The 26,305-nt window shown below is 33.5% G+C and overlaps 1 long non-coding RNA gene across 4 annotated transcripts; it reads right to left on the reverse strand.

The window, feature by feature from the left end:
* Window positions 1-20,670: 20,670 nt before the first annotated feature.
* Window positions 20,671-26,093, reverse strand: LOC145951738 (uncharacterized). Of its 4 annotated transcripts, XR_014429634.1 has the most exons (6): window positions 25,904-26,093; window positions 24,323-24,540; window positions 24,104-24,198; window positions 23,271-23,362; window positions 23,094-23,186; window positions 20,671-21,290 (listed from the first exon to the last, which is right to left on the reverse strand). It is a non-coding gene; the product is annotated as an uncharacterized LOC145951738 (long non-coding RNA). The 4 variants fall into 4 exon arrangements; XR_014429635.1 differs by lacking the exon at window positions 24,104-24,198 and having other exon boundaries at window positions 23,271-23,418; XR_014429633.1 differs by lacking the exon at window positions 24,104-24,198 and having other exon boundaries at window positions 24,323-24,464; window positions 25,904-26,091.
* Window positions 26,094-26,305: the final 212 nt, after the last annotated feature.

The raw sequence follows: 26,305 nt of genomic DNA on the forward strand, positions 1-26,305 counted from the left end.
ATTCATTGAATTTGTGTCTCAAAAATACAACCAAGCTCGATGAAAGCGTGATTTTCTTTTTGCAAGCATTTAGCTGGTTTTCACTAAAAATTAATAAAAATATTAAATGCATTAGTTCAAAATATTAATATTAATTAATGTGCAAGTCCGTTGAATTCATGTCTCAAAAATGAATCCGAGCTCGATGAAAGGGTATTTTTTTTTCTTTTGAATTCAGGCCATGACTGTTTCGCGTTGAAATGAAGGTCGACAATATATACATCTTTTTATATTTCTACCTGTCTAAGGGTACACTCGTAGTCTTCTAGTAACTGGAGGGCCGAACGATAGCTTCGGGTTGATGCTTCAGAGGGAAGAGGTACTTGTAAAAGGCACTCCGACGCTCAAGTCAGGACAAACATAATTCTCGAGAGTAATAAATGAACTACCTCGTTTCGTGTGACTTATTTATACTACCTGTCATGGGCCTGAGCGGGGTGGGTCTTCCCTGACATTTACCAAATTAGGTAATACGATGTTAATCGGCTGGTTACGCCTTAATTGCGTGTTGTCTTTCGTTAACCATGATTATCATCCTAACTATTCTCTATTGGTCCTTGGCCGAGCCGACAGGGCACGACCGAGACAACCTCTTTGGCCAAGCCGATAGGGAACGACCGAGACAACCTCTGACCGAGCCGACAGAGCACGACTGAGACAACCTACCGAGACAACCTCTCTGGTCGAACCGATAGGAAGAGAGTTGAATTCTCCATGGTTCTCGGCCCCTTACCGAGCCGAAGTAGTGTCCAAACTACGTCAATATCTGATAGGACATGACGTGTCGGTCCACGTGGCCTTAATCGCGTAGAAAAAGGGTTGGGTTGTCCCTAGTTTTCGGCCCTCTGCCAAGCCGAGGTCGTGCCGAGAATTGTGTCAAAGTCCAATAGGACATCACATGTCGGTCCTCGTGGCCGATAGGACCCTTTCGGTACACAAGCCCCCCAGCCTTGAGGAGCGAAGCGACGTAGAGGGTAATACTTGTCTGGGAGGTACACTCGTAATCTTCTCGTAATCTGAAGGCCGAATAGGTTTAGGCTGCCGAGGATGCCGAACAAGTTTAGGCTACCGAAGGTGCCGAACAGGTTCAGGTTGTCGAGGGTGCCGAAACGGGTTCAGGCTGTCGAAGGTGCCGAATAGGTTTGAGCTGCCGAGGGTGCCAAAACGCTGCCGAAGGTGCCGAACAGGTTTAGGTTGTCGAGGCTACCGAACGGGTTTAGGCTACCAAAGGTGCCGAACGGGTTCAGGCTGTCGAGGGTGCCGAACGGGTTCAGGCTGTCTGTAACAGCCCAAGCAACCCGCATGAGGATATTGTCCGCTTTGGCCCACGGCCGCACGGTTTTGCTCTTGGCGATGACACGCATGCCACCCCAAAAGGCCTCCTCACAAGGAAGGTATCCACACCCATATATATGGCATGCTTCGTTCGCCTTCCTAACCGATGTGGGACTATATATCCACCCCCCCTCAAGGGAGTCCAGCGCCCTCGCTGGCACACCGATCCGGGCCCCGGCTCTGATACCAATGTAACAGCCCAAGCAACCCGCATGAGGATATTGTCCGCTTTGGCCCACGGCCGCACGGTTTTGCTCTTGGCGATGACACGCATGCCACCCCAAAAGGCCTCCTCACAAGGAAGGTATCCACACCCATATATATGGCATGCTTCGTTCGCCTTCCTAACCGATGTGGGACTATGATATAGTCCCACATCGGTTAGGAAGGCGAACGAAGCATGCCATATATATGGGTGTGGATACCTTCCTTGTGAGGAGGCCCTTAGGGATGCCATGAGGGCATTGCCTAGGACAAAACCCATTGTGGGACAATATCCTCATGCGGGTTGCTTGGGCTGTTACATTGGTATCAGAGCCGGGGCCCGGATCGGTGTGCCAGCGAGGGCGCTGGACTCCCTTGAGGGGGGGTGGATATAGTCCCACATCGGTTAGGAAGGCGAACGAAGCATGCCATATATATGGGTGTGGATACCTTCCTTGTGAGGAGGCCCTTAGGGATGCCATGAGGGCATTGCCTAGGACAAAACCCTGAGGCCTGAGGGCAAAGGGGACAATATCTTGCCATGTGGGGTCGCTGCGCTACTCTGATGGGTTGGCAGGACTTGCCTTGGAGGAGGCCTTTTGGGGTGGCATGCGTGTCATCGCCAAGAGCAAAACCGTGCGGCCGTGGGCCAAAGCGGACAATATCCTCATGCGGGTTGCTTTGGGCTGTTACATTGGTATCAGAGCCGGGGCCCGGATCGGTGTGCCAGCGAGGGCGCTGGACTCCCTTGAGGGGGGGTGGATATAGTCCCACATCGGTTAGGAAGGCGAACGAAGCATGCCATATATATGGGTGTGGATACCTTCCTTGTGAGGAGGCCCTTAGGGATGCCATGAGGGCATTGCCTAGGACAAAACCCATTGTGGGACAATATCCTCATGCGGGTTGCTTGGGCTGTTACACTGTCGAAGGTGTCGAAGGGGTTCAGGCTACCGAGGGTGCTGAATAGGTTGAGGCTGCCGAGGGTGTCGAACGGGTTCAGGCTACCGAAGGTGCCGAACAGGTTCAGGCTGCCGAAGGAGTCTTTCAATGGTAACCGAACGGCGAACTGAGTGACAACTTAGTAGGGAAACCTTTTCAAGAAATCTAAAGGTACATCCTTGGCTGAGTGACGACTCGGGAGGGAAACCTTTTCAGGAAAATCGAAGGTACATCCTTGGCCGAGTGACGACTCGGGAGGGAAACCTTCAAGAAATCCAAAGGTACATCCTTGGCCGAGTGACGACTCGGGAGGGAAACCTTTTCAAGATATCCAAAGGTACATCCTTGGCCGAATGACAACTCGGGAGGGAAACCTTTTCAAGAAATCCAAAGGTACATTCTTGGCCGAGTGACGACTCGGGAGGAAAACCTTTTCAAGAAATCCAAAGGTACATCCTTGGCCGAGTGATGACTCGGGAGGGAATCCTTTTCAGGAAAACCGAAGGTACATCCTTGGCCGAGTGACGACTCGGGAGGGAAAACTTTTCAAGAAATCCAAAGGTACATCCTTGGCCGAGTGACGACTCGGGAGGGAAACCTTCAAGAAATCCAAAGGTACATCCTTGGCCGAGTGACGACTCGGGAGAGAAACCTTAATAAGAAAAATCGAAGGTATATCCTTGGCCGAGTGACGACTCGGGAGGGAAGCCTTTTGAGTTAATATTCGAGCAAACAGTAAAGAAGAAAGTCCTGAATGAGAGTGAATTGTACTTCATTGATTGGTGTCTCGTTAAAAACCTTGTCGGCCAAAATCCCTTTTCACATATTTATAAGGGTAGAAATGACCGATCAAGGAAAAGAGTGCACCTTTGTGCATACATCATTTCAAACATACATCAGCTTCTCTGTCTCTCCCATAATTTCAGCTCGAGCTTGGTTGCGGAAATCAGCTAGCTCTTCCATTTGCATGTACTTGTCGGCTCGTCGTCGTAAGTCGTCCATGTCGGTCGGTGGCTTCTTGCAGATACTGTTAGCAAAAGGTCCCGGCTTCAACGCTGTGGTGAGGTTGTGAAGTGCCACCGACGGGTTCAGGTCTCGGATTTCCAATGCCGCTTTATTGAATTGGCTCATGAAAGTTCGGAGAGATTCCTTCTTCTCTTGCCGAATGCTCACCAATGCCAGGGAGGTCAATTAATGAGGCTGGCTAGTGGCGAATTGAATGGTAAATTGGGAGGCCAACGTGTTGAAAGAGTCAATCGAGTTGGCCGGGAGTCGAGTGAACCAGCTTAATGCTCAGCCCTTTAGCGATGTTGGAAAGATTCGGCACAGGGCAACATCATCGGTAGTGCTAAGGGTAACTTGGGTCAAAAAGACGTCGACATGCTCGTCTGGATCGGTCGTCCCGTCATACTTGTCTAACGGTAGGGACTTCCAATGATCAAGAAGTGAAGATTGCATGATGTTTGGGGTGAAGGGGTGTCGGTATGCTCTGGCTGGCACGGTGTGCATGGGTCAGCCAGGTGCCTGAGCAGTCGAGGCATGGTTTCCCGAGGCGGCAGTAGAAGTACGAGGGATGGAGGTATGATGTCCGAGTGAGTGGAATGACCCCTGAGTGTGGGTTGGCTCGGAGGGTTTCCAGGTGGGATCATGATTTTCGTGTTTCAGGGCAGCGTTCTCTTCCCTCAAGGCGGCCATTTCGCGAGCATCCTTCTCTCGTTGTTGCTTCATGGCGGCCATTTCCTCCTTCATCTGCCGTACCACTTCGGCCATGTTTGTCTCATCAACTATCTCGGCATTTTCTGCCTCGGATCGGTGTTCGTCTTCAGATCGGTGGTCTTCGGTGTTGGTCTTCCTTGTCTTTGCCATAATGCTCTCACTCAGTTGGTCTTCTTAAGTCTCTTGGCTCGGCCCCACGGTGGGCGCCAAAATGTACCTGTCTAAGGGCACACTCGTAGTCTTCTAGTAACTGGAGGGCCGAACGAGAGCTTCGGGTTGATGCTTCAGAGGGGGGAGGTACCTGCAAAAGGCACTCCAACGCTCAAGTCAGGACAAGCATAATTCTCGAGAGTAATAAATGAACCGTCATACCTCGTTTCATGTGATTTATTTATACTACCTGTCATGGGCCTGAGCAGGGTGGGCTGTGACACCCTTCTACCCCAACAGTAATATACAACAAATGTAATAATAAAATTTTTTTCTTTCTTTTTGAGTAAATAAAATTTTTCATAGTTGACAAATGTCTCAAATATCACAAGGTAGAAGATTCACATTCATAACTCATAAAACATAACTCCAATGTAAAAATTACAAAAGAAAAGAAGTTAAGATTTTCAATACAATTTAGTGACAACAAGAAATCATATATATATATATACATACATATATATATATATATATATAATAATACAGGAAATATAAATTAACTCCAGTAAAGGTGGCAGTGCCTCCTGGTTAGGAATTAATTTATATTTTCCAAATCATGTAATAAAAATATAACAAAGATATTCATTCTGGTCTTTTATCAAGAACGTTCAAATTACAATTCTTAACATACATTTTCCTTGGATTATAAACTTTATCTACGTTATCTCTTTGTTAGAAATTACAAAAGAAGAGAAACTAAAGTTATTAAAACAATAACATATTAAACTACGCTAACTATGCCCCGATGTCACATCCTATCAGAGCATGCCCAACTGAAACCTTAAGCCTCATCACCAACATCCTCATGATGCTGATCACCTGCATCATAATTTAAACATATACAAGAACAACAAGGGAGTGAGAAACATCTTACTCAGTTTCAGGTGCAGAAATAAAGGTTAAATAGCCCACACACACAACAAATATAAGTCACATGTAAATAACATACATAAATAATCAATATCACATATATATTCATTTATCATGCTATGATGTCATGGACTCGACTCATAAATGCATGCATGTGGCGCCATAAGGAAGTTTCACATATCATCACTAGTGACCCTAAGGTACACCTTGTTAGCATGTTACATCGTGGGTGACCATAAGGTACACCTTATTAGCATATTACATCGTGGGTGACCATAAGGTACACCTTATTAACATATTACAGAATTTCATTTAGTACATCATGTCCTCATTTTTCATAGTCTCATAATCATAGTTTGTCTCAATAGTCCATTCTTAGGTCTCATGTCATTTGTGCATATTTCACATGGTCATGTCATAAATACTCCTCATAAGGTCCGCATAGGAATTCACAGAGAACATTCTTTTTCATATTAAAACTTATTTATTTTTAGCATTAATTCCATATTCATTTATTACTTTCAACAAAGAACAAAGTAGAGTAAATAGAAAATCAAACAGAACAACGGCACCTTCAACAAAGAGCAAAGTAGAGTAAATAGAAAATTAAACAGAACAACAACACCTTCAACAAAGAGCAAAGTAGAGTAAATAGAAAATCTAATAGAACAACGGCAAGGGATTGTGATTGCATAATCATTTATTATTTCCAACAAGGAATAAAGTAGAGCAAACAGAAAATAAAACAGCACAACAACAAGGGATTGGGGGTCAATCCGACAAACAAACTATCTAACAATTATCCCCACACCCCTGAGCGAGGTTTCTCACTCCCCCCCTTACCTGGATAAGCAGGAGCTGGAACTTGGGCAGGGCCTCCTCCTCTGGATTCTCTCTTTCTTCCCTTTCTTTCTTTCTTTCTTTCTTTCTTTCTCTCTCTCTCTCTCTCTCTCTCTCCTTTTTCTCTCTCTAAGATTTCACCTACTCACTCAGTATAAAATTTTTCACCCCTCAGCCTCCTATTTATAGGCAAACTGGTGTACCTAGAACGGCCCATATTGAATTTGGAACGGCCCGTTCTGGATCCTTTGAATCTGTGCAAAATTTTCAACTGGAACGGCCCGTTCCAAAATCGGAACGGCCCGTTTCAAAAAGCAGAACGGCCCGTTCTGAAGTTCACGTTAACACTGATTGACCATAGTTGGAACGGCCCGTTCCCAAATAAGGTCTTTAGGCAATTTTAGAATTTCGGAACGACCCGTTTTCCTTTGGGAACGGTCCGTTTTGGAAAAACCTACAGAGGCATTTTTTCTTCTTTGGAACGGCCCGTTCCACTTTTGGAACGACCCGTTCTGCTGCTACAAAAATAACTTATTTTCTTCGTTTGGAACGGCCCGTTCCACTTTTTGGAACAGCCCGTTCCAGGGTAAAAAAATAGAATTTTTATAAAAATTTTCGTAAATAATTTTAAATTAATACAAACCTCTATAAAACCCCTTTAATTAACAAAAATAACTATATAAGAATAATAATATTCAACATTGTATTAGTAGAAAATACGGGGTGTTACATGGGCCTTTCTTGACATTTACCAAATTAGGTAATACGATGTTAATCGGCTGGTTACGCCTTAATTGCGTGTTGTCTTTCGTTAACCATGATTATCATCCTAACTATTCTCTATTGGTCCTTGGCCGAGCTGACAGGGCACGGCCGAGACAACCTCTTTGGCCGAGCCGATAGGGAACGGCCGAGACAACCTCTAGCCGAGCCGACAGGGCACGACCGAGACAACCTACCGAAACAACCTCTCTGGTCGAACCGATAGGAAGAGGGTTGAATTCTCCATGGTTCTCGGCCCCTTACCGAGCCGAAGTAGTGTCCAAACTACGTCAATATCTGATAGGACATGACGTGTCGGTCCACGTGGCCTTAATCGCGTGCTTCCCCTTGTTAATCATGATCATCGTCCTAACTACTGTTTGGCTCTGTCGGCCTTAGCCGAGCCGATAGGAAAAGGTTGGGACAACCTCTTCGTTCTCGGCCTTTGGCCGAGCCGATAGAAAAAGGGTTGGGTTGTCCCTAGTTTTCGACCCTCTGCCGCGCCGAGGTCGTGCCGAGAATTATGTCAAAGTCCGATAGGACATCACATGTCGGTCCTCGTGGCCGATAGGACCTTTCCGTTACAATATTAATTAATAATACATTTTTATTATATTTTTAAAAAATATTTTAATATTTTATATTTTCTAATTTCTCAATTTTACAGACTCCTTTCTCATTGGCTTCAATATTTAATTTTTTTTCAAAGTATTCTTCCCCTTTTTACATGCAACCCGTTCCTTTGTTTCAAATGTTCAATTTTTTTTTTGAAGTACTCACCTTTTTCACACATATCTCCTTCTTTCATTTTTCTTAATAATTTTAAATGTTCAATTTTAAGAATTGATTTTGCAAATAAATAATTAACTCATGACATATATAACCCTTTCCTTCATCTTTCATCCTTCTTCTCTTTATTTTTTTTTCCTTTAGTATTTTTAGAAAATATGTAAAAAGAATACCGCTAAAAAGTACTTTATATAATTATGAAAATATTTTTTGGAAAGTTTATTTTTAAAAAAATAAAATTAATGTTACAAAAATTGGATGTTTGTGAAAGAAAAGAAGCATGAGAATCTTAAAATTTTATGTTTTGAAAGCAAAATTACAATTACAAATTTTTAGCTCATTTTAAAATCCTAATAGGGGAAGAAAGTACGTGTTAAAGGGGAGAGTGATTAAAAAAATTGAACGTTTAATTTTAATGATAAATTTTGTAAGTAAATAATTGACTCATGATATATACACTTCTTTCTTTCATTATTTTTTTTTCTTTTTCTTTTCTTTCTCTTTTTCTTATTTTTTTAGTGTTCTGAAAAGTTTTTTTTTTTTTTTTATAGAGAAAACATGTTAACAATAAAACCTTTGAAAAGTCTTTTTCATATCATGAAGATGTTCTTTTAAAAAAATTATTTTCTAAAACACTAAAATTAATATTGTGGATTGCAGTCCTTGACAAAAAAAAACTTAAAAAGGAGCCAAAATACATATGTAACATTATTTTTATTTGTTATTTAATTATTTAATGGTATTATTTAAATAATAATAATAATAATTTTATCAATTAAATATTTTATGATATTAAAATATCTTTTTCTTACTTTATTGATATACTCTTCAAATATTTTTGTATGACTTTTATACTTTTATTTTTTATTAAATGATAAAGAGAGAAATTATTTCTAAATTATTTTTGTAAAATATTTGAAAAACACATCAAGTTAGTTTATACAAAACAAAATATGTATACATTTTTTTAGAAAATATTAAAAATTTCAATTTTTTCAATAAACTTAAGAAAATAATGGTATTTTTGCCAAAATCATAGCATATTTTGAAAAACAAAATTGCAAGCTTAATGACAAAATTCAAAAAAGAATTTAAATATCATAAACGTAAACTAATTAATGAAATAATTTCATATGCAAAAATAAGTATTATTAATATTTAAAATTTGCAATATGTAATGATGTTATGAAAGGAAAAAAAAAACTTATGGGCGTAATATTAACATAGATTTTGTATAAAAAAATTCAAAATAATTATTATTATTATTATTAATTTCAATTAAAATATTGTTTAATATTTATTTAATAATTTAAATTTATTAATAATTGATAAATAAACATAAAAAATTAGTTTAAAAATATTGTAGAAAATATTCCTCCATTCTTTTCTTCTTCTCTTCTTCTTCGTGGAGCTTGGGATTGAGGTAAGGGAAACTAGAACTCAAATTTGTTATACATTTTGGGTTGCATGTAGTTGGATCTTCATCTAGGATGTGATTTGGGGGATGATTAATTAAGCTGGGTTGGTTGCATGTTGAAAAGATGAAACCTTGTGGTTGTTCTTGATGATCTTTTGAATCTTGATGCATGCATGTTGTGATTCTTGATATTTTTGGGTTGCATGTGGTTGATAGTGTTGCATTTGAGTTGTAGCATGGATTGGGTCTCCTTGGATTGCAGGTTCATGTAGGATTTGAGTGAAATCGAAGGTGAAATCCATGGATTTTTAAAAATTCTTAGGCCCACGGCCATAGCCGTGGACGAAAAATGAACTTGTAGAAACCCACAATCATAGCCGTGGATTCACAGCTATAACCGTGGAAGAAAAATGAACTTGTAGAAACTCACAGTCATAGCCATGGATTCACAGCCATAATCGTGGGAGGGAAAAACGTGATGGTAGAGACTTGCAGCCATGGGTGTGGTTTTGTAGCCATATGTAACATCCCAGTTGCGTGAATATTACTTCCAATATTTTACATATATAATAATTATGTACATGATATTATTAATATTATTAAAGAAAATTTTATAAACTTACTTACATATAACACTTTATATTTGCATCATATATTAAACAAATTTTTTTACAATAATGTACATACTTTAAAGCTACTTATTTCTTACACTAATTTTTATAAAGTTTACATATCGGGTTGATACAAGTTCACTATAGGATTAACATGATTTGTTAGAGGTAAATAAAAAGTGACTACTATCTGGCCAATAACGGGATTTTGTTGGGTTGGTGAAAATACAAAAGTTGATAATCCTATCCCTTGAAATGTAACGGCATTTGCAGATGCGTCCATAGCCCAACTGGTACCCGAAAAAACTGCAGTAATAACAGAAGTGAAAGGGCATGGTACGATTGGTAGATCCATCTATTTTTCATATTTAATTAAATATTTTAAACAAGAAAAATAAGGAGTGAGAACAATTTTCAAAGAAATATTTATAATCACGTAACATGTGTAGCAATAGTTAATACTAGAAAATATACATATAAAAATTTGAATTACACTTGCAGTGACTAGTGAGGATAAATGAGCATTATAATATCAACCAACAAAAGGATTTTTAATCTTAACTCCTTACTCATTTAAATCCCCAAGGTCAAACCTCCAGCTACAAATAATTCAAATTTTATCTTCTATGGCCATAGAATAATATTTATCTTTAAATACTTGAAGAAATAACAACAAAATGAGTCAAAGATATTTTAAAAAAATTATATTATAGTTAATCATAAAAATAATCACGCTAAATAAATTTGAGTATTTATCATTATTTAAGCTTTAAATAAATAACATCTACGTAAATGAAATATATTAAAGAGCACCAATCAAGTAAATGACAATGATAATCATTATGAAATAATTAAACAATATAAAATATGAATATCTTAATAACTATTATGGATAAAAATAATCATAGGTTAAGCAAATAAATGATGTTAGGGACACCCCACTAAATAAATATACATAAAAAATAACATAAATAAATAAACATAGTAGTATATAAAATTTTAAAGAGATAAAGTTCTCCTCCCCTTTACCTTAAAGTTGTTTTTATCTTTCTTTCTCTTCTTTCTTTCACCTTTCTCTTTTTTTTTTCTCTCCGTGGCTGTTCCACTCTAAAAAATTTTCTGTTTCAATTTGCGTAAGTGATTGCGTAATTTGCATAGGTGTAGATTCTTTGTGATTTTATCCTCTGCTGCAGCTCTTGATTTTTATCTAAAACCTTATCTATTGCCACATTGATAATTACTGCTTTGTATATAAGTTATCTAGTTAGACCATTTATCTTCTTGGATAAGTTATCTAGTTAGACCATTTATCTTATTGGAAAGAGAAGAATATTAGACCATTTATCTTCTTGGATAAGTTATCTAGTTAGACCATTTATCTTCTTGGAAAGAGAAGAATATTAGATAGATTCACAGCCTTCATTTGCAGTCCTATTCGTACTTGTACGTAAGAGAATTATATTTATCTTTCCATATAATTTATTTAATTATTCTATTATATATAAAAATATATAAGGCCATGGTAGGACTTGACCTATAACCTGGAACTTGTAGTTCTTATGCACGCGCACACACGCACACACGCACACACGCACACACGCAGTTTACTGAATATAAGATTTTATAAAAATAAAATACTAGTATTTATCTATTTATTTTAAATATACTAACTAAAATTTAAGAGTCTGATTTAAAATAAAATAATAATAATAATAAAATTATAAAAAAATATTAGATGATTCTATTTTATTAATTAGATCGTAATAATTATAAAATTAGGAATAAATATTATATAATTTTATTTTACTAAAAATATTGTAATAAAAATTTGATATATATTGTACTTATTCTCTATTATATATATATATATATATATATATATATTATAATAAAAAAATTTAAATTAATATTTTAAGAAGAGTATAATAATAAAATTGAGAATATTGTATCAAAAAAATTAAGACATTATAACATAGCTGTGGGGGGAAAATGGAGTGGCAAAGACTTGCAGCCATGGCTGTGGGAAAAAATTGAAGTGACAGAAACTTGCAGCCATGGCCGTAGAAAGAAAACTGAGCTGGCAGAAATCCAGAGCTAAAGCGCTGAATTGAGCGCTGCAACGATGAGTGTAGATGACCGAATTGGGTCTTGAATCCTTCATCAAAGTTGTAGCCTTGGATGTTAGCTTTCCAATGACGCTAGAATCACCCAAAAAGGAGGTCTAGAGCTCTATTTATGACCTTTTTGGTGAGAAAAGGTCAAGCTGTCAGCATTTAGGAGAATGGTTGCGGTTTTTACAATTTTTAACAAGGTAGGTGATGGAATTAGGACTGAGTATCTTCACGAGAGTTGTAGAAAATCTTCTTATATTTCATATGAGATAAGTATGAGAATGATTGGAGTAGTATAACTCCCTATGTTTTGTTTTAGGTGAAGGTTGTCAGTGTATGAATGTGTGATTTTGATAAATTGCATGTGATACATGTTGTATGACGGGTGAAATTTGTGAACATGAATAAAATGATTGTGTCTATTGCATGTTGTGTGTTCTAGGATGATGATAACGAACATTGATATGCTATCTTTATGTGCTTGAAAAGATAATACGCATTGGAATGTTATCCTTGTGTACATGAAATGGTGAGAGCATTGGTATGCTTTATATTATTGATATGCTTTATATTATTGATATGCTAGGTTTGAATTAATTGTGGAGCATTGATATGCTATTATTGTATAAATTGGTATGATGTTCTTTGTTGAGATGTTAAGCATTGATATGCTATTAGTGTATAAATTGTTAAGCATTGGTATGTTATTCTTGGTTAAAATGTTAACCATTGGTATACTGCACATGATTGATGGAATTGATCTCTATATGCATTGACTGGATGTAATGTATATAGTAGATGTATGGTACGGTGTGGATGCTGAGAATGCGGTGTGGCATTATAGCATGATGGCTAACTTAGGATTTGAGGAGAGAAAATTATTTTGAAAATTGAAGATCCCATATATATAAGGTATCTTGGAGTGGTGCTCGGGTAGGCCACTGTTTGGAAAACCCTCCTTGAGTAGTTGTGTCTCTTGGAGTAGGTTTTAAGGTGTGTTGAGTCTCCTCCAAATCCTTAGTTAGTGGTTGAGTAAGGAAGGAGGTTGAGGGCTACAACCTTTAACCAAGTACCTGGAAAGGTTGCGTAGTTCCTTGCGGATAGTCGGTGGGCGAACTCCACAAGTGACTTGGTAATGCATGCCAAGGTCGTGTAAGCCTATACCCAACTGTGCTATACCTAACGGTGGAACCAGACTTTCCTAGTGTAAGTGATGAGACCCGAGAAACCAGAGGAATGATTGGTATCCCATTTTGCTGTGATTGAGCCGGCACTTCGAGTGTGAAAACAATTGGGTTGGTTCGGTAGGATGGAAATCACTTAGACTGCTCTTGTTGTTAGGAGATCTCCTAGTTGTATATGCCTAACGACGCATTAGTTGATGTTGCTTGTGTATTCAAGTTGCATATAATGTTATATGAATGAGCTAATAGTTGAATTATTGTGTTAAAAACTATGTGATTGTGTTGTGATGATGAGTTGTTGATCACTAGGACTAGAGGAGAAATTTTCGAAGTTGTTCATCCCATTGTGCGGATTAAGATAGTTGTGGTACTCTAAGAGCCCAATTTGGTTAAAAACCCTCCTTGGGAAGTTTTCCCTTGGAGTGGATGATGTGTTGTTCTCCTCTAGGACTTAGTCGGTCCCGTGTGTGGGCAAGATCGAGGTACACGTGTATGAAGCGACCATGGTATAGGGGCTAGGCCGAGATATACCGATTACAAGCGGCCAATTTGAGTAATGTACAATGTGTTAAAAATGTTGTGGCTATTATGATGAGTTGTTTAGTAGTTTGCGTTGAGGTGTTCATACTGTGTTGATCAGTGTTGATGTGTTGAATTAAGTTTGAAATGATGTTCAGATGTGTAGTATGTGTGTTGTTTGTCCTCTGTATTGGACGTGAAGATGATTATAAAGTTGATTGTGTTGCATATTTAATTATTATGAGTTGTTTATTGTCTCTAACTTACCCTTGCATGTTTTCATGTGATTTGGACTGTAATAATCATATGATGTATGAGAGCAGGGTAGGGATAGGTTGGGAGATAGCTGCTAGAGGCCATAGGAAGTGACTTGGAGTGGATGTTTTCTTTTGTAGACTATCTTATAATAGCATATTTTGTTGTATAGTGTTTTTTGTTGATTGCTTGCTTGACAACTTGTGTTGTAAATATTTTTATTATATTATTTTAGTATATATTCCAGTAGTGTGTACTATGGTTCCGTAACGTGACAGTCATGACAAGTCGATACAACTAACGTGTCTAGAAGTTGTGGAAGCTGTTAGCAATACAACTCCTCGAGACATTAATTAATATGCATGCGCATACAGAAAGATACTTCATGACGTAAAGAAATTCTTCAAGATTCATGGAACGTGGCCATCACTCATATCCAACATGGAGCCAATACATTAGCAGATAGTTTGGCATCTTCAGAAAGTCACAGCTTCACACAAGAGAATATGTCATTCCACCACCTTTTGTTTTAGATGTCTTTTAGAGAGACTTGTCCACACAGGGCTGTTTTTCTTTTGTTATTTTGGTTATACCTTTCCTCAATGTGCCAAAAAAAAAAAAAGAAGAAGAAGAGAACTAACGTGTAGAAAGAGAAACTAAGTTAAAAAGATGTAAAGATGTTGTGCGTGTAAGATGTGGGGGCGATTTTCTTCTTCTTACTATTACCAAAGATACTCTTATTTTTACTAGAGATAAATAGGCATTCCATATCTTAGGGTAGGGAAGGGGCAAACGCTACTCTACTGATGGCTGATGCACGTAATTCTGTCTCTGTATGAAGGAGATGAAAGTTGTTTGATGAGGGTCATCTAACCTTTGGTATCACGTGAGTTGTTTTTGGGAGATAACATGGAGACGGCCGGTGAGGGGAGAGTAAGCTGGTGAAAGTCCAATTTAATAGTAAGTAAAATAACTATTTTATAACTACTCCAATATTTCTCCGGTTGAAGAAAGATAAATACTAACATTGGTATTTTTGATTAATATCTCTAAAAATTAAAGGGATACAAATTTATAATAATATGCTAACAGCTACTAAGGATTACTTATAAGTGTCATTATCCTATCCTAGAAAATATAAAATAACATTAAAATTAATATAATTATATCATAATATTTTAAGATCAACCTATTAAGTCTTTCAGTCATTTAATTTTATTTTTATTGAATCTCTTTAGATCCAATTTTGCATTCCTAACAGTTGGTGTTTTTATTAACAAAGGATTAGATCGAATAATTAGAGTTTAAATCGAATACTAATAAGTAAGTAAAGTTGTTAAAAAAAAAAAGAATTATCATCAAATTAATGTCAATAAAATGAAAGTTGTTGATAAGTAAGTAAAGTTGTCAAAGAAAAAAGAATTATCATCAAATTAATGTCAATAAAATGAAAGTTGTTGTAGATTTTTAAAGAGAATGACAATAATAAAAGTTTGACATTAAATAAAATGTAAAACTTAATATAATACTTTAAGTTTTGAAGTTCTCTCACTTAATAGACTAATTTTGTGAGTTAGACTATTTTCATATGCTTAATTCCTAACCGAATACGAGCAATCGATCAGGGCTACATTTGGGTCATAGTTTTGAGCAATCGATCAGGGCTACATTTGGGTCATAGTTTTGAACAACTCCTCACTTTCTTCTGATATGGGAAATAATGCAACCACAATAGGTACTTTGTGTATGATTAATGCCTTTGAGAATCAGATTTACAGCACCATTGAAAAAGTACCATTCACTATTGGATTGGACTTGGAAATGGCAAATAATTTTATCGTAGCTTTCATTTCTTTTAATTGTTTTGATCGTGTCATTTTATCTTGTTTTATGTTACAAGTCACGATCTTGTGTCTGTCTGCCACATGTATTGTTGCATTCTTTTCCTTACGATCGAGAATTTCATGGTTTTTATTTTGTTTATTTATTTATTTATTTTAAATATACTTTATCTTTTAATTAAAAGTCCATATATAACTTAACTGTTAATTTCCAAAAACACTATAATTAATTAATTAATTATTTTTAAAAATCGGGGTGTTATAAGGTTGGTTTGGCTAACCCAATGCATTTTTTCTTTAAATTTTCAAACTCTGTTTTCTAGTTGTAGTTATTACATCATCGCTAAATGATGATACTTGCTTGGAGAAGTTAAAAGTAATGAGTATCAATAGTTGAGAGGCTAAGATCATACAACAAATAATAATAAGATTAAAAGTAAATGTCATAAAAAGATGATAAACTAAAATTAGTCAAAAAAAAATTTAAGAGACTAAAAGTAAATTTGATAAAAAAAAATGATGGAATAAAAATGCAATTTTCAAGAAAAAAATATTGTAGTTATCACGTTAGATTAGCCGATGACATGACAATAATGTGATTGCTCATGTCACAATTTAACAAAAGTAATTGACAATAATTAAGGATCAAAATAAGAATTCAGATACTAAAAATGATCAACATTTTGTATAGGTACTAAAAGTGAGATTTTTTTTATATAAAAAAAAAAAACTCAAGAACTAAAAGTGAGTTTAAAAAAAAACTCAATTACTAAAAGTGAGATGAATTTTTTTTATTATATATGTTTTTACTCTTTAAATTTTTGTCAATTTTTGCTTTTAATTCCTAAACAATTTGTTTTTTTTACTAAATTTAGTTCATGAACTATTGTCAATTTTTATTTTTAATAATATTCTTTTTAATATTTAAATTTTTGACGTCAAATTCTTTTCTTCACGAAGAAAAGTTTTAAGGACTAAAACTAAATAAAATTTGTTGAAACAATTAAAAACAAAAGTTGATAACAGTATATAAACTAAAAACATACATAATTATTTCTTTTAATTATTCATAAGAAAAAATGAGAGCATAATTACTTTATTTTGTTAGACCGCAATTTTCACTATTTGCTTCGACTTCTATATTAATTAATTTTAATATTTTAAATATAATTAAAATTTTAATTAATGCAATTAATATTTAAAATATGACATAATATAGTTTATATTTTCTGTATTAAAATTTCTTTAAATTTTTAATTATTCTTATTATTTTAAGTCAAATTATTATGAAAAGAATTATACATCATTCACGAGACTATTATTTTACGTATACAATAAAAATCCAATAACTTTATTATTTTAGGTTACATTTTCATTATTTGTTTTTTGACTTTCACATTAATTATTTTTAATATTTTTAATATTATTAAAATCTTGAATTAATGCAATTCATATTTTAACATATTAATATGGTTTATTTTTCCTAAGTTGTCTTCATATAATTATTTATTTATAATAATTTTTAGTCAAATTATTATGATAAGAGTTATGATTCATGAGACTATTCATTTTATATATATATGATTATAACCTTATTACTATCACCGTTTTTATATATAAGATTCAAATGTATAGTTCATTAATATTAATTTTTTTTTTGAAAAAGTAGTTAATATAGTTGAAAACAATAAATTTATCTTATTTTTATTATTTTTCAAAATTATCTTTACACTATTTTTTTTCTCCTAATTAATATTTTTCCTAATCAATTAGAGTGTATGACCTATATCACTTTTCTCTCCTAATTAATATTATTTTCTCTCAAAAAGTTTATAATTGATTAATGTATTTCATCAAATTAAAAAAAACAAATTTTAATTAAGGATACTTTATTCTAAAAATAATTAATACATGAAACAATATAAATTGAATCTTATATAAAGAAATAAATATTATTTTATATTGGATCTTATAAATAGAAAAATGAGTAGTATTTGTTTTGTTAGATTACATTTTCCACTATTTGTTTTGACTTTTACGTTAATTAGTTTTAATATTGTCAATATTATTAAAATTTTAAATTAGTGCAATTGATGTTTTAAAGTATTACATAAAATAGTTTATTTTTTCTATAATTGCTATATATATATATTATTCATTTTTAGTCAAATTATTATCATAACAGTTATTATACTTATTGATTTTAATTATATATGCAATATAGGTATATACTTTTATGTTTATAAATAGATATCTATTTCCTTCGAAATACCACACCAATAATTTAGAATCTATAAAAAATTTTGGGATAGTTTGTAAAGACTTAGAGAAGAGTCATGGTAAAGAATAATATGAAAAATATTGGAGTTGCGATTACGATCATAATTATGTTGAGTTTCGCACAAGCTGAATACAATTCTCCACTTATGCAAGTTGAGTCAAAAAAAGACTCATTTAAGTCAATCAAGTGTAAGGTCCAATGTGCATTAGGTTGTGCATTTTCTAGGTATCCATATAAGGTGTGTGAGAAAAGTTGTGAAGAATATTGTAAAACACACTCCCTCAATGCTATCTACAATTGTATCGCTAGTTGCGACTCGATCAAGTCTATTGACATCAATATTGGTATACTTTTAAAGGTTTTATAATTATTTTCTATAATTGAGTTATATATATATATATATATTACATGTTTTTGATAATTGATTTGTCAGATGATCGTGGTCGTCTTCCAACTCATGTGATGGACTCTTGCTTGCAAAAGTGTCAGAATAAGTAATAATACGTCTCAAGAATGTTCAAGAAAAGATTGTTAAGTAAAATAATATTCAATCGATAGAAGTTGTTAAGTGAAATAATATGCGGTCAATCTTGAGTATTTTCTAATGATATGCTTATTTGCTATCATCAAACTATTTCAAGATTCTAGACTCATCACTCAAAAAGTGAACTAATATTCATGCATAATTGTAATAAAAAAAATAATCTTAGTCAATAAGTAATATTTGCTAATTACATTTTGCCATTTTTTGGATTCTCCTCTTCATTTTACTTATGTTCCTTTTATACATTAATAAATTTCCTTTCAAATTAAATTAATAATGGTAAAACCATTAAGTTAATAGATCTGAATGAAAAATGCAAATAAAAAATATCGATGACAAAATATCAAAAGTTATAATAAAACATTTGTACAAGCTTGACAACACCCTCCACAAAACAAATCTAACATGATTCTTTCTTTTAATTAAAAATATTCACTCGTGTATAAAATCAGGTTTAACAAATTTCATTTTCGTAAAGCTAAATGAGAAAACCAAGTAAAATAGTCTTAGTATTAGAAACTAATCTAAATTTTAGTTCATGTTTTTATTAATTATTAGCATTTCTACTATATTAATTAATTGTTTCATATAATAAAAAAGATAAATAAATCATATTTAACAAATATAACATTTAAATATGTTGTTCAATTACGAGTTCATGAATTAATTAGTACGTATAAAATTATTTTATCTTAATTAATGATCTCGAATTTAAATTTTCATCATGTAATTACGTTAAATATGTTATGAAGAGTTTGATTATCCATAAATAGACTATTTAATTCAAGTTGAATTACGAAAAGAATTAGGAAAATTTGTTAGGAGAAACAAAATTTTAATACATAATAAGAAAAATTAACAATGATTCATTGTTAAAATTAATTCAACTACGAGTTTCTTCGCTTTTTTTTAAACCATGGATCAAGACCCAAATTCACGTTCCAAAACAGTTAAACCATGACTTTACTAAACACGCATTTGAAGATGAAATTCAGTTTATATTCTCCATACCAAGTTTAGTGTTGTTGTTGAATATATATGAAGTTGTTGCATTATTGAGTTGTGATGACCAACTTAGGATTAGAGGAAAGATTTAAGTTGCATATCTCATTGTATGGATATTGTGTTGTAGTGCTATGAGAGTCTAATGTGTTTAAACTCTTCTCAAGAAGTTGATCCTTGAAGTAAATAGTTGTGTCCATTCTCCTCTATGACTTTGTTGGTATCATGTGTAGGCAGGATTGAGGCACACATGTATGAAGTGACTACAGTATAGGGACTAGGTTGAATTATACTGATTACAAGTGAACAACCAAGTAAAGTATACGAAGTCATGAACTTAGTTCCTCACTGAGTATTGAAAGAACATAGTATTTAGAGGATAGTCGATGGGCTAATCCCACAAGGGACTTAATCAAGCTAGCTAATTTTGTGGTAGGTCTATACCCAGTTCACTACAAAAAAATCAAGTTTTAGCTACCACCAAAATCGGTCGCTATTTAGGTAAATTCAGTCGCTATTTCATTCAGCGACCGAAATAGCGACCGAAAAATTCCGTCGCTAAAACCCTGGTCGCTATTTCAAATAGCGACCGAAATTTTTTTCGTCGCAATTTAGCGACCGAAAAATCAGTCAATAGACAATACAAATCCGTCGCTAAAATTTTGGTCTCCTAACTTCTGGAGACCAATTTTGCGACCGAATTTTTTGGTAGCAATTTCCGTCGCTATTTTTTGCATTTATTTAATAAAACCATTTTATGAATCTGTCGCTAATTCGGTCGCTAAATAATTGATGTAGCTACGGATAATATCGGTCGCTATTTCGGTCGCTAAAAAATTGATATAGCTACGGATAAAATTGGTCGCTATTTCGGTCGCTAAAAAACTAAAATAGTTACGCATAAAATCAGTCGCTATTTCGGTCGCTAAAAAACTAAAATAGCTACGCATAAAATCAGTCGCTATTTCGATCGCTAAAAAACTGAAATAGCTACAAATTATATTGGTCACTATTTCGGTCGCTAATAACTGGAATTAGCTACAAATTATTTCATTCGCTATTTCGGTCGCTAAAATATACCAGTATTTTTAAATTCTTTTTTAATTATTAATTTATACCTGTTAACGAATATGAAATTAACAATATATTTATTACACAATTTATAATAATAAACTAGAACATACTAAAAGACATAATCTTATCGATGAAAATTTATATTATAGTGAAAACTAAATAAAATATAAGTATGTCAATATAGTATGCTAAAAACACAATAATAACATAAAACGTTTAAACTTCAACAAAGTAATAGTGAAATACAATAAAATATCCTGAAACAAGTAAAATAAAGAAGCTTAATTAAGGGTCTTCTGCTATGTCATCAAGAGCATCATCAACAGCATGGTCAGGATCATCTGGCCTAGTACTCGGTGCAGGAGGGGTTGGCCTTAAAGGGTCAATGTTGAGATGGCGTAGTATATACTGCATCTGCTCATCATGCTGTCGTATATGCTCTTCCAATGTTTTTTCCTTTGCTTCCTTTGCAGCAAGCTCAGCATTTAATTTAGTTATCCTATTTTGCATTTCTTCAATCACCCCTGCAGTGACTGGTGATGGCTGTGACTTAGAAGATTGTGGAAGTGTTGAGCGAATGAAATCATCGGTCAATCCAGCAAGCCCATACAAGTTCTCCTTCGGATTCTTTTTAACCACCTGCAAATAAACTTCATTATCACTAATACAAGTAGAAGCAGAGCCCTCTGTGTCATCCTGTGTAGCTTGTTGCTTGACTTCAATTAGACGCTCGTTATATTTCTCCTAAAAAAAATAAAAAATATTATTTCAACAAAAATTTCAAGACAATATATTCTTTGATTTTAATTCAGCAAATAATTGTTATTTTACAGCAAATAATTCAGCAAATAATTCACCCTAGTCAACGTCATGATATTTTCTACAGGATTAACCAATCACACAATATATATCCTTAAAGCAAATATAGATTCTTGAACACGTATCCAGAGGGGGTTTTTTTGTATGAATCTATAGAACTAGTTATAAGTATAACATGCGTAGAAACATGAATTATTATAAAGTTTTCTAATATGTATAATTCCTTTAAAAAAAATTGAAACAGAAATAAAATATATTAATATTTGGGCGGGTGCCACCCATATTTACAAAGAGAGATATAATTCCTTAAATGATTATCTATTAAAAGAAGCATATCCCTATATGTATCTTTATCCCAAAGTCAACAATTAGTTAAAGAAAATTAATGTGGCCAATCAAATCATCGCCTTAACAGGAAAAAGGAAAATCTCCTTGTCACTGTATTTTCCAGTCAATATTCTGGACAAATGTCATGCATAACCAAGAGAAATACAAATGGTGGAATTGCTGAAACCAAAGGGTCAATTATTTCATCCTATTTTACAACTAAGATGCCGTTTGAAAGTAAATATTTTGAAAGTTTCATGTCAAATAAGCCCAAGACTTCTACTCCATTATTAAATAGTGCATATATATCAATTCATTTTAATTAATATAATTAACTAATATGAATATTTCAGGCCAATTATTCTCGTTGACAAAGTAAAAACCAAAATCAGTTTGCCTTCCCATGGCCAGAACAATTAGCAAACAATTAATTGGCAAGCTTATTAATAAATTGCAAAAGCTGTTACACAAATGAATGAACAAACGTGCATGAAAATATAGAGCAAATCCAAAACTGATTCAGAAAAGTAAGACATGGTGAGCAGTCCCATAGTTTACAACTTCAATCCATAATTGTCCATTAAACCACTCCTTCTCTCCCTCTATTTAAAGGCACAAAGTTTAACGAATAGTCCTCTAATGTTTTCTAACAATTCTCACCTTTTTAATATATGGCTCTGTGGTTGTTTTCTCTTATATCTAGAGGGGATAATTTATCATGTTTATGATAATGAGTAGTTATTATAATATAGTGGTGATCAATATAAAAATTAATATAAATTATATTGTTTGTGAATTATATGATATGAAAGAACGTGCATAATTTAAATAAAATTTTTTAAGTATTATAATATAATATTTAATATTTTTCGGGCCTATTCCCACAAGGACTATGTACAATCAATCTATCAAAAACAGTGAACTGTTGATAAACTAGTTAGAATAACAAGTATAAAAAATGTAGATGTAGTTATAAATAATTTTTCAGATTTTAATAGTTGGCTAGAAGAATGGATAGAATACATTAAATCTGACTCTAATATGATTTGATCATGGAACCAGATTTGATCTTTCATTTTTCTTTTATAATCAAATTTGATTATGATCTGAATTGATACTTGATTTTCCTGCCTTTAATTTATTTTGTAATCAGATTGGCTAATTTTTACTTGAAGCAACACATTAAAAGAGGCAATATATTTTGAACCAAGAAATATAATTTAGTTTTCAGTTTTCACATTGCTATCTAAAAATCCAAATTATTGTATGACACTATGAGTCTCTGATCAAAAACTTTTGAACTCATATTGACTCAAATAATGCACACTTGCTGTACAAGCTTTTATTGATTCAACAACATTTATTTCAATAAAAAATTAAAAACAAATTAGCTATACTTACTTGCTCTAACTTTGATTTGAGATCCTTGATGGTTCTCAAAAGATGAATTATTCAATATTTATGTTTCTCCTTCTCTACAGCAAGTATCTGAGCCTGCAAAAATAAAAAAATTATTAGTAAAGGATGCATGATATTCAATCCATTAAATAATTTTAATAAGTCATAAATGTGTACAACCTTCTCTTTTTCTGAAATTAACTCTGCATTCCCAAACTTTAGCTTTGACTGAAGATCATCAATAACTTTCAAGTTTTTCTCATCTCCAGCATCTAAGTAAGTTTCATATAAATGTCATTTAGGCCCACAATCTCAGGTTGACATCAATCTGAAAACACTAATGGTAGTGCTGAGTACCTTAGTACCTACCTTGTTTACTATTAATGGCAGCTTCTAGTCTTGTTTACTATCTATTTTATTGAATCTTAGTCAACATTATTAAAGATTAATTATTTTTAGCGTAGTTTGTTGTTGGTATATACAGTTTTATGATGGTTATATTTCTCAAGCAGGAAACTTGAACAAGAGTCTGATTTGGGAGAATAATGTAAGAAATTATTTAATTTTACATTTTATTATTTAAATCAATTTTTTAATAATTCGGAAGAAATTTTGGAGTTCATAGACAAAATATAATTGTTTCATGATTCATGAACTTGTTCACTACTCGAGTTTGACTTTTATTTAATAAAGGATAAACGCTCAAATCTACCATGCTGCCAAATTTCCCTGGAATGAATTTAGATTTTACTTTGCTTTATTAACTTTTTCGTACAAGCATTGATATTTTAAAGTAAACTAATTCAACATGTAAAAATCTTGATAACAAATGACTGAAATTAGACATCTTATAGCTGTCTAGTTTGATACAAAGCTAAACAGATAGTATCATGAGCAAGTTTATAATAAAAAAGTCATGATTAAAGAAGCACAACACTAAACAATTAAATATCAAAACACGGTTATAAAAAACAATTAAATATCAAAGCTGAGCAAAATAATAATGCCACTACCTCAAAATGACTCTAATATGATCCTTTGACACTAACACAAATTTACATGTTGGTATTCTGAACTAGAAGGTTGGCGTTTCAAGCCACAGGTCAACCTAACATAATACGATTGCTGATTAAGAAATAGTCACTAAAACTAGCTAACTGCATTACTAAAGAACCCATTCACATATCCACAAAAGTTCAGCTTAAATTACAACAGTCAGCAGCAAAATATACCTAGCAGCAGTAAAAGAAGGCACCGTTGTTGATTTACATCAGACGAGCAGAGTTTCTAGTTACTCTTCTCGAACCAGAAATAGCTGCCGAAGATTGAGATGCACCAGAACCTCCTGTATCTACATCCTCAGTTCTGCGTGCTCTGCCCCTCACCCAGATTTATACATTAACAAACACTGTTAAACTCTCCAGTTTTTTGGTTATATTATATTGGTTTTCTGCAACATGAAATTGAATAGCATACCTTATAAAAAAAATTGATTTACTTGTAGAGAATAATTGCAGAAGTTGGTAATCTCCTAACTCTTTATTTATTTACTCAAGATGTTGAAAAAAGTAATACATATCAGAAATCAAAACAATCTAGAAAGATGTATGAAATTCAATTCCACCATAACAAATCCAGAGAAGTTCTTATAATCCAAAGCTTGGAGCTTGTAATTAATGGAAACATTTTTATCCCCTTTTTAACCTTAGCTTAAAGCCAGAACTTCTTTCAACATGAAAGAAAAACAGCTCTTTAAAATGGTAGATACAAGCCACAAAATTACAAAGATACAATGTGAAAGATACCAAAACAAATGAGTGAACAGGACAATGAATAAGCATAGGATAAAGTGTTTCACCATTGTGTTTATGTAAAAAAAAATCTAACTAACTTCCTTGCTCTTACAATATCATTGTTCTACAATTATAATTGTCAAGTGCTATTATCTAACTTCTATATCTCAATCTTTAAAAGCAACATAATAAGAATACAGTTCCCATTAAGAAAACTTAAGCAAACTTCTCAATATCACACCACAGAAAGTAGAGCAACAAAAAAAAAAGCAGGAGATACTAATTTTATCAATTGTTCGCAGGACCAAAAACTCAAATTTTGCATAAAAAAATGGATACTTTTGCAAAGAGTTGAAATAAGCTTTACTTTTGAAATTCTCCCAACCAAATTCTAGAAATACCAAATTTTGTAGCCATTATGAACAACGATTTTTAAGTGCAGTGCAACAACACGATATTGGACAACCAAGAAACAAATCAGCATACTAATTGTGATAATAAAAAGACAGACACTTCCACTAATCACACTTCTTCATAATACTATACTTCAAACAATGTACAACCGCTGGAGCTGAGCTGTTTAGATATAAGGAGAAATTTTTTTAGAGTTTTTCTACTTAAAATATAGAGTTTTCTTTCTAGTAAAAAGACTGTTCTAAACATGCATCCAAGAAAAATTTTAAAATATATATATATCAATAAATGGATCAATCTGCACCATTTCTACACATCCCTTAAGAGTAAATTGCTGAAGATGTCACAACCTTTTTAAGTCTGACGTTGCGACAAGATTTTTGGAGTGCCAGAAATTCAGATTTCTCAAATGAGGCATTGTAAAAACATAAAAGGAAAAGAAAATTGCTATCGTTTAATTTGTAATTTTCCTTTAACAAAAAGGCAAATAATTAGGTATGTTCGTAAATCAATCGTTAGAACAGCGAGAAGAATGAGTTTAAATAAATAAAAGTATAAAAAGTGAGGGAGAATGAAAGCGAGAAACAGCGAGAAGCGATGAAATACCTAACAGAAAAGGAGGCGTGGTGGCCGGCGAGGGGCTGTTGAAGCAATTTAACGGAGAAGGAGGCGTGGTGGCCGGCGAGGGAGTGTTGGAACAGAGAAGAAATTAAGAAGGAGGAAGGGGGTGCTAGGGCAAGAGTCAGAAGGTTCACAACAAATTTCACTCGTATAACAAATTAAGGAGAAGGAGGAAGGTTTCACAAAACTAAATTATAAGAATAAAAAAAAATAATTCTTTAGGAGATTTTTTTTAATTTTAATTTGTGCTTATTTATTTAAAATAAATAAATAAATAAACATTTATTTTAAAATTTAATTTGAATCAAACATATTATTATTGAATTAGATTAAAATAAAGGAATTATTTTAAATAATTAAATAATATTTATTAATAAATAATTAAAT

Source organism: Cajanus cajan, chromosome 9, assembly GCF_000230855.2.
Source record: "Cajanus cajan strain Asha chromosome 9, NIPB_CcT2T_4, whole genome shotgun sequence".
Classification (NCBI taxonomy): domain Eukaryota; kingdom Viridiplantae; phylum Streptophyta; class Magnoliopsida; order Fabales; family Fabaceae; genus Cajanus; species Cajanus cajan.